The sequence below is a fragment of the Callithrix jacchus genome, chromosome 6 (assembly GCF_049354715.1).
Source record: "Callithrix jacchus isolate 240 chromosome 6, calJac240_pri, whole genome shotgun sequence".
Classification (NCBI taxonomy): Eukaryota; Metazoa; Chordata; class Mammalia; order Primates; family Cebidae; genus Callithrix; species Callithrix jacchus.
In genome coordinates, this window is record NC_133507.1 from 25,657,909 (window position 1) to 25,669,449 (window position 11,541).

Consider the following 11,541-nt stretch of genomic DNA (forward strand, 5'->3'; position numbering starts at 1 on the left):
AGCCAGATTCTGAGGCGTTTGTCCACAGCAACCTTGTGGGTGCACTGTGGGAAATCAGCCTAAGATGCAGATTCTAACCCCTGTCCCTCAACCTCAAATTTCACATAAAGATTTTTTTTTTTTTTTTGACAGAGTTTCGCTGTTGTTACCCAGACTGGAGTGCAATGGCACGATCTCGGCTCACCGCAACCTCCGCCTCCTGGGTTCAAGCAATTCTCCTGCCTCAGCCTCCTGAGTAGCTGTGACTGCAGGTGCGCACCACCATGCCCAGCTAATTTTTGTATTTTTAGTAGAGACGGGGTTTCACCTTGTTGACCAAGATGGTCTCGATCTCTTGACCTCGTGATCCACCTGCCTCGGCCTCCCAAAGTGCTGGGATTATAGGCGTGAGCCACCGCGCCCGGCCCTCACATAAAGTTTCTAATAAAATGCAAAATTTAGGCTCAAATTATGGCTCTTTCTGCAAACAAAGCTTTGTCCTAAACACATTGGCCATCACTAGTGATGGTCTGAATCCAAAGTCCATTTCCATGATGTGTAACCAGGAAACTTTATGTCTTAATCAAGATGCTACTTATAATGTCTCAGGAAATCTCTGTCTATAATGTATTCCTCAGTTAAGCAGAAAACCCAAGAGAGACAGACGTCCACCAAATGCTTTCATTTTATCCACATGAGCCATTTATAGCCTGGTTTCATAAAGAAAAAATAGGTTTACTGACTGCTAAGGAGGTGTACAACTTAGTTTCTGAAAACTAACTTACAAAATAATGTGTTAAAATGGCTTTATTTTCAGGTTCTCATTTTCAGATGGCTGCATTCTGAGCTATCAGGTGTGTAGTTTAGCTTAAACCTAGGTTATTCTAGATTTTTGCTTCCATAGATATTTAACATTGGTTTATCTTCTTTACTTACCTATTCATAACGAATGGCTGATGACCTTGAGGTGGATTCAGCTTTAGCGTAAAACATATGCTGTTCTTGATACATGCTATATACATCTTTCTAAATATGCATGTGTTTACTACAGAACAATTTGCAGAATAAAGGTGCTGTTAGGAAAGTGGTTGGAAAGCTAAAGATTCATTAATCTGGGTTTATAAAAGAGATATAAATGGGACAGAGAGCAGCAACCACCTTATTTAGTTTCAAAAATACTAGCATAGTGCTTTGCTGGTGAGTGAACTTCAACTTTTCAGAGGAATGGATAGGATAGGGGAACATGTTGGGTAGAAGGGAGGAGGAAGTGCTGATGTGGGGCACAGTGTTCGTAATATTTTTCCTATCAATCCATAGACCTTCAAGAAGTCCTGAGAAAAACCGGTTTTATAAAAGTCAAGTAAGTTTCGAAAACAGTATATACTATATCTCCCTTTTGGAAATTCACAGCGTATAATAGCACTATAAACGCTCAGAGAAAGTCTTCAATCAAGAAAACCTGTTAACTTTGTTAAAGCACTAGAGTACTTTTTGTTTGTTTTTTTCTTTGAGACATACTGATATTGTACCATCTAGGTCTGAGTTTGTTGAATCTCAGTTCATTGCTATGGCTTTTTCCCATGACCCTGGGGCTTTGGGGGATGGGTCTGAAGCACTAGGCAGGGGAGCTGGAGGCAAAGCTTCCGAGAGATGTCAAAGATAACCAAAGCTGGACGCTGGTTAAAGTGGCAAGTGCAGATTGCCCGTGGTACACTATTGCCACCGGAAAGCGTCCCATGTGAACTGACCTCAGCTTTGGTTTATTCGGAGGGGACTGGGTGTTTCAAAGGGAGAATTGAGGGCATATGGAGAGGGCAGTGTGGGACCTCAGTAGATTCATGGAAGTGAACAAATACAGAAAGCAAGAAGGGGCACTGGGGTTAGTCCATGTGAAACCCATCCGGGTTTGCTAACTGGCATTTGTCAAAGTCAGGCTCCTACCCTCACTCAGAGCCTAGGAGACAGGGTCCCTACCTTCAGGTGATGGCTGGGACAATCAGTCCATTCCTTTGGCAGCTTGGGTTTTCTCAGGCAGGAACTCTAGGTCATTCTAATAGCCTCGAGCGTTTAGAAACTATGTTAGTGTATGTTCAATCTCTTTATAGGTCAAGGTTGAGGCCTCATCAAGAAGAGGGCTCCGAGGAGACTGGCAGGAGTTTGGTCAAGGAAAGAATCTTTGTCAGTGTCTGGCGCTGTCAGAACTGGGTGTGGAAACCAGAGACCCACGCTTAGAACCAGAAGATGAGGAAACAAGTGCGCCTCATACACTTTCCTCTGGAACGACAGTTCATTTGGCACCAGCCTCAGTTTACCTTCCTGCTTTTAGTGCTTAATGACTTGCCGTGCGAAAAGCAGAAAAAGAGAGGATGATGTAATGGCGAAGGTCGCTGCATGAAATTCCATGATCCTCTGTTCTTTCCTATTAGATATCCCAAAATGGGAGAGACTGATTTTATATATCAGGTGAAGACATTTTGATTTAGATCAAATTGCGTTTAAATTAGCAATTCTACTTCTGAGAACACATTTCAAGGGACTGTCTCTAAATACTCCCTTCTGCCTACACAAATGCAGCTGGCTACCCTGTCTTGCCAATCACGCCCTCACGTGTGCTTTACGTCCATCTGTTTGCTCATTCTCCTCGCCCAGCTCCCATCCCCATTGCCGCTTACCGCCATCGTTTCCATGGGCCCCTGATACCATCTCAAAGCAACCTGCTCCTGTGTCATCCTTCATTCAGTGGACAGTCCCCAAATAAATTTTTCTACAGTACATGTCATTCTTCTGCCTAGAATCTTCAGTGACTTCCTTCTGTTCTCAGAATCAAGTCCAGTCTCCTCAGAATGGTATCAGCTTCTGCTAGGACACGGTCTCAATCTATGTTTTACTCGTATACTCCATCAGTTTCCTAAATATAATTTTCTTCTTTGCCTCCCACCAAGCTCTCACCTTACCTCTTTTGACCTTTGCCCAAACTGTGTTTTCTTAGCATGATCTTGCCTCCTCAACTTGTTAAAGACTTACCAGTCCTTCAGGGCTCAATTTCAAAATGCTGACTTTTCTGTGAAGTCCCCCTGGTCGTTCCAGCCACGAGGGATCTTTGCTTCTTCTGTGTTCCCACGGCTCTTTTGCTTTTAGTTTTAGTTATTTATATCTTCGTTTAGTTACGTGTATCTTTATTTTATCTCCTTGGAGGAAAGGATGACATTTAATCCACCTCGGTATTTCCGTAGAACCTAGTATAGTGCACACTGGCCTGCACATAGTAGGTGCTCATCTATTCATGATTGTGAAATAAACTAAAAAGAGCTGGGAAGTCTTCCTTTTTACAAGCAGTATTTATACTCTGGATATTTTCATTTAGGAATAATATCACTCATTTTGCCAGTGTAAGTATACATTGCAATGCAACCATCTTTATTTAAAAGTGAGTTATTTGAGAGCAAAAAGGGGCAAAGCCTGGGCAACATAATACAGTTAGTCCAATTTTTACTTTCAATTCTAATGTATTTGTTCTTTTGGGAGGGGATAATAGAAGGTTGAGACCAGTTTCCATGCTTCTAAATGCCTGAAAAATGATCAATTCCAAATTATATTATGGTTCTCTTGAACCTATGTAATTAATTCTCTCTGGGAACCCATAAAATTTAGACTTTTAGTATGGTCCATGGGCTGTTGTTTATTATTATAAAAATATTGAAACAATCATGTGAATGTGTTTCTAATTACTGTATAATTATATATTCTAACAAAAACCCAAAATATTATTCCTAATTTTTATCTTCAGTATATCTTGAATTAGAACAATTTGAGATGTAATTTTGACATACATAAAAATAGATTTTAAATCTTTAAGTTCATTTAACGAAAGCTAAAAATGGCTTTTATCCATCATGGTGATGGGAAAACTTTAATTGAAAACAGATTAGCAGGTGTGTCCTGCCTGCCCAGCTTATGTTGATCTTGAGTATGTTTTCGTATGTGATTTGAGGCCGTGGTACCAGACTTTAGAGAACAATGCATAATTCATTGCCATCATCGTTTTCACAGAAGTGTTTCTGAAGCTTTTCCTTGGGCTTGGGGCCGTCTTGGCTGTTTCAGAATTTTGGTGAGCAGATTGAGTGATAATTTTAGGCTTCTAAAATCAGTCTGTGTCCCCTCAGTCACATGATGTCATAAGCAGCTGGTGTTGCCTTGGCAACTTTACAGAATAAAAGTGCTGCTTTTGGTAAAACTTTGGGTCATGTGACCTAGCTCTGTAGCTGGGGAAAACGACACAAAATTATTACTTACTTCACCAAAACAAACCCAGATTCACATAAGAGAAAAACAAATCCAGAACTCAAAGTCCCATGTGAATTAATTACCCGCCTTGCCATCATCTGAAAGCCAAGTTTGTCTGACTTTGTCATTTCAACATGCTCCACTCCCTGCAACACTGTGAGACTGGTCTTCTCCTTTCCCCACCCCTCCCTCTGACCCAGGAAAGTGCATCCATTTCTTAGACTTAGCAAGAGAGAAGAGTGACAAAGCTAATCAACCCAGAGGAGTTCTGACTACCCAGCCTTTCATCCTGTGTGTTCCAGTGCCCCGGGCTGTAAAGAGTTTGATTACTGCCACCAATTTGCTGTGTGATTTTGGGAGAAACAGCTCCTGGTTAAGGCCCCCCTCCTCTATTGCTGACAAAGGCTTATTGTCAAGAAATCATGGTGCCCTCCAGCGAGTGGGTAAATCAGTCATCTATAAACTATGAATAGCCAGCAATAATTGTTTAGATGTTCCTGTTATATAACTATTTAAAATGATAAAATTACTTTGTGCTTAGTTTTTTTAGGATTGTAAGTACCAATGTTTAAAAGAATACTTGAAAACAGAAAAAATATAAAGAAATGGAATCAACATAATATTATCCTGTCATCTAGGGAGCATAACTACAAACATTTTAGAATTTTTCTTCCATTTTTCAACATTTCCACATAAATTATAACACATATTTCAAAATAAACAAATTATATGATACATACACAAGCAAATATATATATATGTATTTATATGTATACATAATATTACTGTTTCTCATTCACATAAAACCGATGTGTCCATGACATCCATACATTTGTGTATCTATTTAATTCTCCACCTAATACAACAAATAATTTAAGGTGATTTAAACTTATTTTTTAAGCAAGACTCCTATTTTTAAATTTAACCCTTTCCATATTGTTTGGCTTTTCTAATATTGCGCTATTATTTTTAAGGCTCTGTACACATTGAAAAATCACTTTCCTAGAAAAATTGTATCATTTACTCCTTCACCAGTAATGAATAAAAATTCTAGTTTTAACACATCCTGCCAGCATCGGCTCATATTTTTAAAAAGGTAATTTAATATCCAGTTCCCGTATCTTGGTTTCTAGTACCATTTTCTGATGAATGGAAGCAGAGCTCCTTAGAGAAATGGCTGAGTTTTGGTCTGGAGCAGGAAACATATAAGATAAGCCTGGAGCATCTTGTAGGGCTAAAAAATAAATTAGTACTAAAAAGAAAAAAGAGAGAAATGAGTATGTCAAAGAGTCACAGGAGCCAACTGAAAGGAGCTCCCAAAGGCCAAAGCTGGAACAGTTTGAGCAGCAAAATAAATAAAGTAGTATTGGATTATAACCCACAGTATAAAATAAATATCCCTGAATCCACACTAATATAAATAATTATTGACTAAATAAATAAATGGAAGAGAATAGACAAATCTCCCATTCCGAAGAATCCCAATTTATGTAGATACTTTGCTTTCAAGTAGGCAGTGAGTAACATTCCCCTCCTTAAGCGTGGTCTGCACAGTGACTTCCTTCCCAAGATTACAATGTGAAACAGGAAAAAAAATTCACTTTATAGTGGAGAAACCTGATGAATACTAACTACCACAGCCGAGAGATCAAGGTTAACATCCACAGTGATGAGTCATGACAGTGGTAGGTCATACCTTGCTGAGAACAACAGTTTGCCGTGATCGTCCTCCCAAAACAAGCAACCACGGTCAAATCTTGAGAATAACATTAGACAAATGCAAATTAAGGGACATTCTACAAAATACCTGATAAGTACTCCTCCAACTGTCAAGGTCATCAAAAACAAGGGAAGTCTGAGAAACAGTCACAGCTAAAAGGGGCGAGAAGGCATGACAACTACATGAAGTGTGGGATCCATATGGGATTCCAGAAAAGAAAAGAGACTGTTCTTATGCTGCTAATAAAGACATACCGGAGACAGGGTAATTTATAAAGGGAAGAGGCTTAATTGACTCACGGTTTCACATGGCTGGGGAGGCCTCACAGTCATGGCGGAAGACAAAGAAGGAGCAAAGTCATGTCTTGCATGCTCGCAAGCAAGAGACAGCATGTGCAGGGGAACTCCCCTTTAAAAAACCATTCGTTCTTGTGAGACTCAGTCACTATCATGAGAACATCAGGGGAAAGACCTGCCCCAATGATTCAATTGCCTCCCACCGGTCCTCCCACAACATGTGGGGATTATGGGATCTACAATTCAAGATGAGATTTAGGTGGGACACAGACTAATCACATATGAGACATTAGCTAAGGACTAGGCACATATCAATAAACTGTGAACTTCAGTGAAAACTATGATATCAGTATTGGTTCATTAATTTTAACAACTATACCATACTAATTAAGCTATTAATAACAGGGGAAACTGGGTGTGGAATATAGGGGAACTCTGTGTATTATCTTTGTGATTTTTCTGTAAATCCAAAACTGTTCTAAGGTAAGTTTCTTAACAAATGTAATTTGAGGCATTAATTAAATAATTCATTCATTCATTCCCTATTCTGTGTCAAGGTACCATGATAGTGAAAGGAAACACAGGATTCCTACTATCAAGGACCTTACATTCAGTAGGAGAAAGATATACAATAAGAAAAAAATATAAGTAAATTCAATGATTTCAGATAAAGAAAACAAAATAGTGATAGGATAGAGAATACCTACAGAGGAGAATGAGTTCAGGAAAGATGTCTCAAAGGAGGCAGTAATACATCCTACACACAAATGACAGAAAGAAGCCAGCAATTAAGGCATCAGGTACAGAAAGCTCCAGGCAGAAGTAGGAGCAAGCGAAAAGTCCTGACGTTAGGTCATGGTGGTGGAGGGAAGAGGGTAGTTACCATGCAGGGCTCACTTGACCGGATAGAGACGCAGGCAACAGCCCTAAAGAATGAGGAAAGGGGACTAAGGAAGAGGGATTTTGGAGGTGGAGCCCCAGATAACTTTTTTTCTGTAGATGTATAGGAAATAGAGGAATCAAGGACAAATCCTAGATTTTTTATTGAAATTACTGTTTTGACGGATTCATCATTTATTGAGAGACTAAAGAAATAATTTTTTGGATCATATCAAATGTGAGATGCCAAGGATATGTTTAGATCTATGAGTCTGAAGCATGTTGAGGCTCACTGAGGTGGTCTTTGACATTCAGAAAGTATCGAAGTAAAGGAACTGCTTACCCAGGAGGTAGAACAGTCAGATGCGGAGAGGACAGAACCAAGTTCTTATGTCTTCATCTGGGAGTTTTATGGCTTCAGGTTGTCTTTAAGCCATTTTGAGTTGATTTTTTTTCTGTACAGCATAACATAAGTGCCTAATTTCATGTTTATACTTGTATATATCCAGTTTTCCCAATACCATTTATTGAAAAGATTATTCTTTCCCCATTGTATATTTTTGGCACCTTTGTTGAAGCTTTATTGATCTTATGTTCGTGGGTTTATTTCTGAGATTTCTATTTTGTTTCATTGGTCTATGTATCTGTTTTTAATGCCAGTATCATAGTGTTGTTTTGATTACTATCATTTTGTAATATAGTTTTTTTTTTGTTTTTTTTTTTAAGAGATGGGGTTCTGTGTTGCCAAGCCTGGGCTTAAACTCCTGGGTTCTTGATCCTCCCACCTCAGGCTCCTGAGTCACTGGAATTACAAATGCACACCACCATGCCCAGCTTTGAAATATAGGTTGAAATTAGGAAGTGTGATGCTTCTGGCTTTGTTGTTCCTGTTCAATATCACTTTAGCTATTTAATGATCTTCTGCTTTTCAATATGAATTTTAAAATTATGTTTTTGTTTCTGTGAAAAATGCCATTGGAATGATAGGGATTGTGTTGAATATGTAGATTGCTTTGGATAGTAGGAACATTTTGACATTATGAATTCTTCTGATACGTGACCATGGGACAGCTTTCCATTTATATGTGTCTTCTTCAATTTTTTTCATCAGTGTTTTATAGTTTTTAGCATACAGGTTTTTCACCTTTTTGATTAAATTTAATATGTATTTTATATTCTTTGATGCTATTCTAAGTGGGATTGCTTTCTTAATTTCTTTTTTAGATAATTTGTTGTCACTGTACAGAAATGCAACTGATTTTTGAATGTTGATTTTGTATTCTGTAACTTCACTGAATTCATTTATTAGTTCTAACAGTTTATATTTTTTTGCAGGATCTTTAGGGATTTCTATATATAACATCATGTCACCCTCAAACAGAGACAATTTAGCTTCTTCTTTTCTAATTTGGATGGCTTTTATCTGACTAGGCCTTCCGGTACTACACTGAATAGAACTAGTAAGAGTGGCCACTCTTTTCTTTTTCCTGATTTTAGAGGAAAAGCTTTTAGCTTTTTTTTAGTGTTTTGAAACAATTTGAGAAAGATTTGTATTCATCGTTCAAACATTTGATGGAATTCACTCATGAAGCCATTAGGTCCTGGTTTTGCTTTTGTGGGACATTGTTAATTACTGTTTCAATCTTATTCAACTTTTTCCACTGGTAAGAGAGCATAGTTTGAGGTAAGCAAATGAAAGACTTCACCATTATTTTAACACCTAAATAATAATTCATTGTGTATATGATAGTCTAATTAATTTATAAAACTCATCTTTTGTATATTCAAGTAGTTTTCAACTTTTTAAAATTATAAGCTCCTCTGTGATAAACTTTCAAGTATAAGTATCACTGGACACTTGGCATATTATTTCTTACAATAGTGTTCTAAAAATTGGATCCTTGGGTAAAAATTTAAGTCTATTTTTGGAGAGGTTAAGATCTAGTTCAAAGATCAAAATGCCCGTTAGGTGGTAACAATTGATATTCCCAATAGCTGTGTATGAGTCTCTTTCTGTTCTCTCAAACCTGTTTGCTCACACCTTCACCAGGAATGAATATTATAACTTTTTTCATTTTTGCCAATCTAATAAGGAAATAATAACTGATTTTTTAAGTTTGCTTTGATCACTAGTAAAATTTAGAAGAATTTTATGTGTGCAAATTTTCTGTTTATATCCTTTGCATACTTTTCTTTTGGGTGTTCAATTTAATTCTTTTTAATATACTTTGCAAGTATTTTCTGTTTGTTGTCTTTCAATGTTATTCGTGAATTGTTTTCTTAGCATGAGGAAATCTTAGAATTTCTGTGTTCAAATCTTTCCCTTAGGTGTTAGACTTTCAAAGAAATTTTCTGCCTCAAGATTCCATAAATATGTGTAGCTGCTTTCAATGTTTTACGATATCACTTAAAATGTACATAGCTTTTTCAATCTTTTATGTTAAAAGAAAAGAATTTGTTGCATGCAAATATAAATTTCAACTTACCTGAAGTTGTTTTTTATCTCTGCTTAAACAATTTTTTTAACCTTTATTTTTATTGTGATAATTATTATTCTCTGGTCTCTTTTCTTTTGTGATTTTTCAAAATTGAAAATCTTAAAAGCCATTTTAAGGGCTTAAAATTCAGATAATAAATTTGTTCTTCACAAAGAATTATGAAATCTTACTTTTTGTTCTGTTAAGCTTTTTTCATATCTTTATTAGAAGGTTTCATTGTTTTAATCTTTTTTTTTTCATGACCAATCTAAGTTTAAGTTATTTATTTAAGCCATCTCCTGCCACAAGCAAAGGAATGGAAGATCAGTATACCAGTCATCATTTGATACAGGTAAAGAAGGTGAGCTTAAGGTCCCGTATACTTTTTCTGGTCCATGTGCAGAGTAATGGCCCAAACCAGCGCTGTGGTCCCTAGTGCCCAGACAGTGGTCCAGATTCTCTTTATTCATCTTCATAGCCAGTTGGAAGTGGATTCATATGAGAGTTATGGAATAGGGTATGGTTACCAGCTCCCCAAGGAAACGGTTTGGTCCGGATGCGGAGATGAGGGTAGGCGACAAACTCGGGTCTCTCGTGCTCTTTTTGCGACTTCAGGTACACATTCAGCATGCTGACTCCCACCCCAGGGAGCGCGACGAAGAGAGTGAGGATCTTCCACATGCGAGCTGAACCTTCTCCGCTATGGGCTGCACTGGACATAGGCCGCCCCAACTGTGGGCGGGACCGACCCAGCAGCCTAGAAAGCTGAGACGCAACAGCTGCCGCCATCTTCGACCTGGACCTTTGCAGCACCGGAAGCGGAAGTCGAAAATTCTGTTTTAATCTTTTATATTATCTGAAAGAAATACATGTAATCTTTATTTTGATTACTAATTACATAAACAATTTTAAAGCTTTTAGACTATATTTCCCGAATTTTCAGATGCAAGAGGGAAGTAATATTTAATTTCAGAAATAGAAATTTTAAAACGATATCTTATTCAACTCCCACTTCATAGTCTTTGTTTATCTGAAAGATACCTGAAATTTCTTGATTGCTATTATTAGCTTATTCAATTCCCATTTCCTAGTCTTTATCTGAAAGATACCTGAAATTTCTTGATTGCTATTATTAGCTTATTCAATTCCCATTTCCTAGTCTTTATCTGAAAGATATCTGAAATTTCTTGATTGCTATTATTAAGCTGTTTTTTTAAATATACTATTTATTTTGATATGATTTGGCTATGTCCCCACCCAAATCTAATCTTGAATTGTAGTTCCCATAATCCTCATGTGTCATGGAGGGACTTGGTGGGAGGTAATTGAATCATGGGGGCAATTACCCTCAAGCTTTTCTAGTGATAGCGAGTAAGTTCTCATGAAATCTAATGGTTTCATCAGGGGCTTTTCCTCCTTTTGCTCAGCACTTCTGCTTCCTGCTTCCATGTGAAGAAGGACATGCTTAGTTCCCTTTCTGCCATGATTGTAAGTTTCCTGAGGCCTCCCCAGCCCTGCAGAACTGTGAAGTTAATTAAACCTTTTTTCCTTTATAAATTACCCAGTCTCAGGTACATCTTTATTAGCAGCATGATAACAGAGTAATACACCTTTGCAAAAATAATTTTTGTTATTTGCCTTCCATTTTATGATCAGATATATGACAAATACATATTTAACATTATTTTAGTTTAGTTTCCAGGCTCACTGACATTTTATTCATAATGCAGCTTTCTCATTTCTCAGCTGTATTTAAGGGTGATATATTTCTGAGTCCTTAAACATCTCAAATGGCTTTCTACTGCTTTGAAATCTGACCAAAACAATTTTTTTTGAGTCACATCATTTTACCCCTAAAACTCTGTAGCTATCCATTGTCTTTTGGCATTTAAAGTTGCAGAGAAAA

General features: G+C 37.4%; 1 pseudogene across 1 annotated transcript; it reads right to left on the bottom strand.

The window, feature by feature from the left end:
- Positions 1–9,812: 9,812 nt before the first annotated feature.
- Positions 9,813–10,461, bottom strand: LOC100412478 (cytochrome c oxidase subunit 6A1, mitochondrial pseudogene; annotated as a pseudogene). The gene has a single exon (XR_013519272.1). The product of XR_013519272.1 is annotated as a cytochrome c oxidase subunit 6A1, mitochondrial pseudogene (transcript).
- Positions 10,462–11,541: the final 1,080 nt, after the last annotated feature.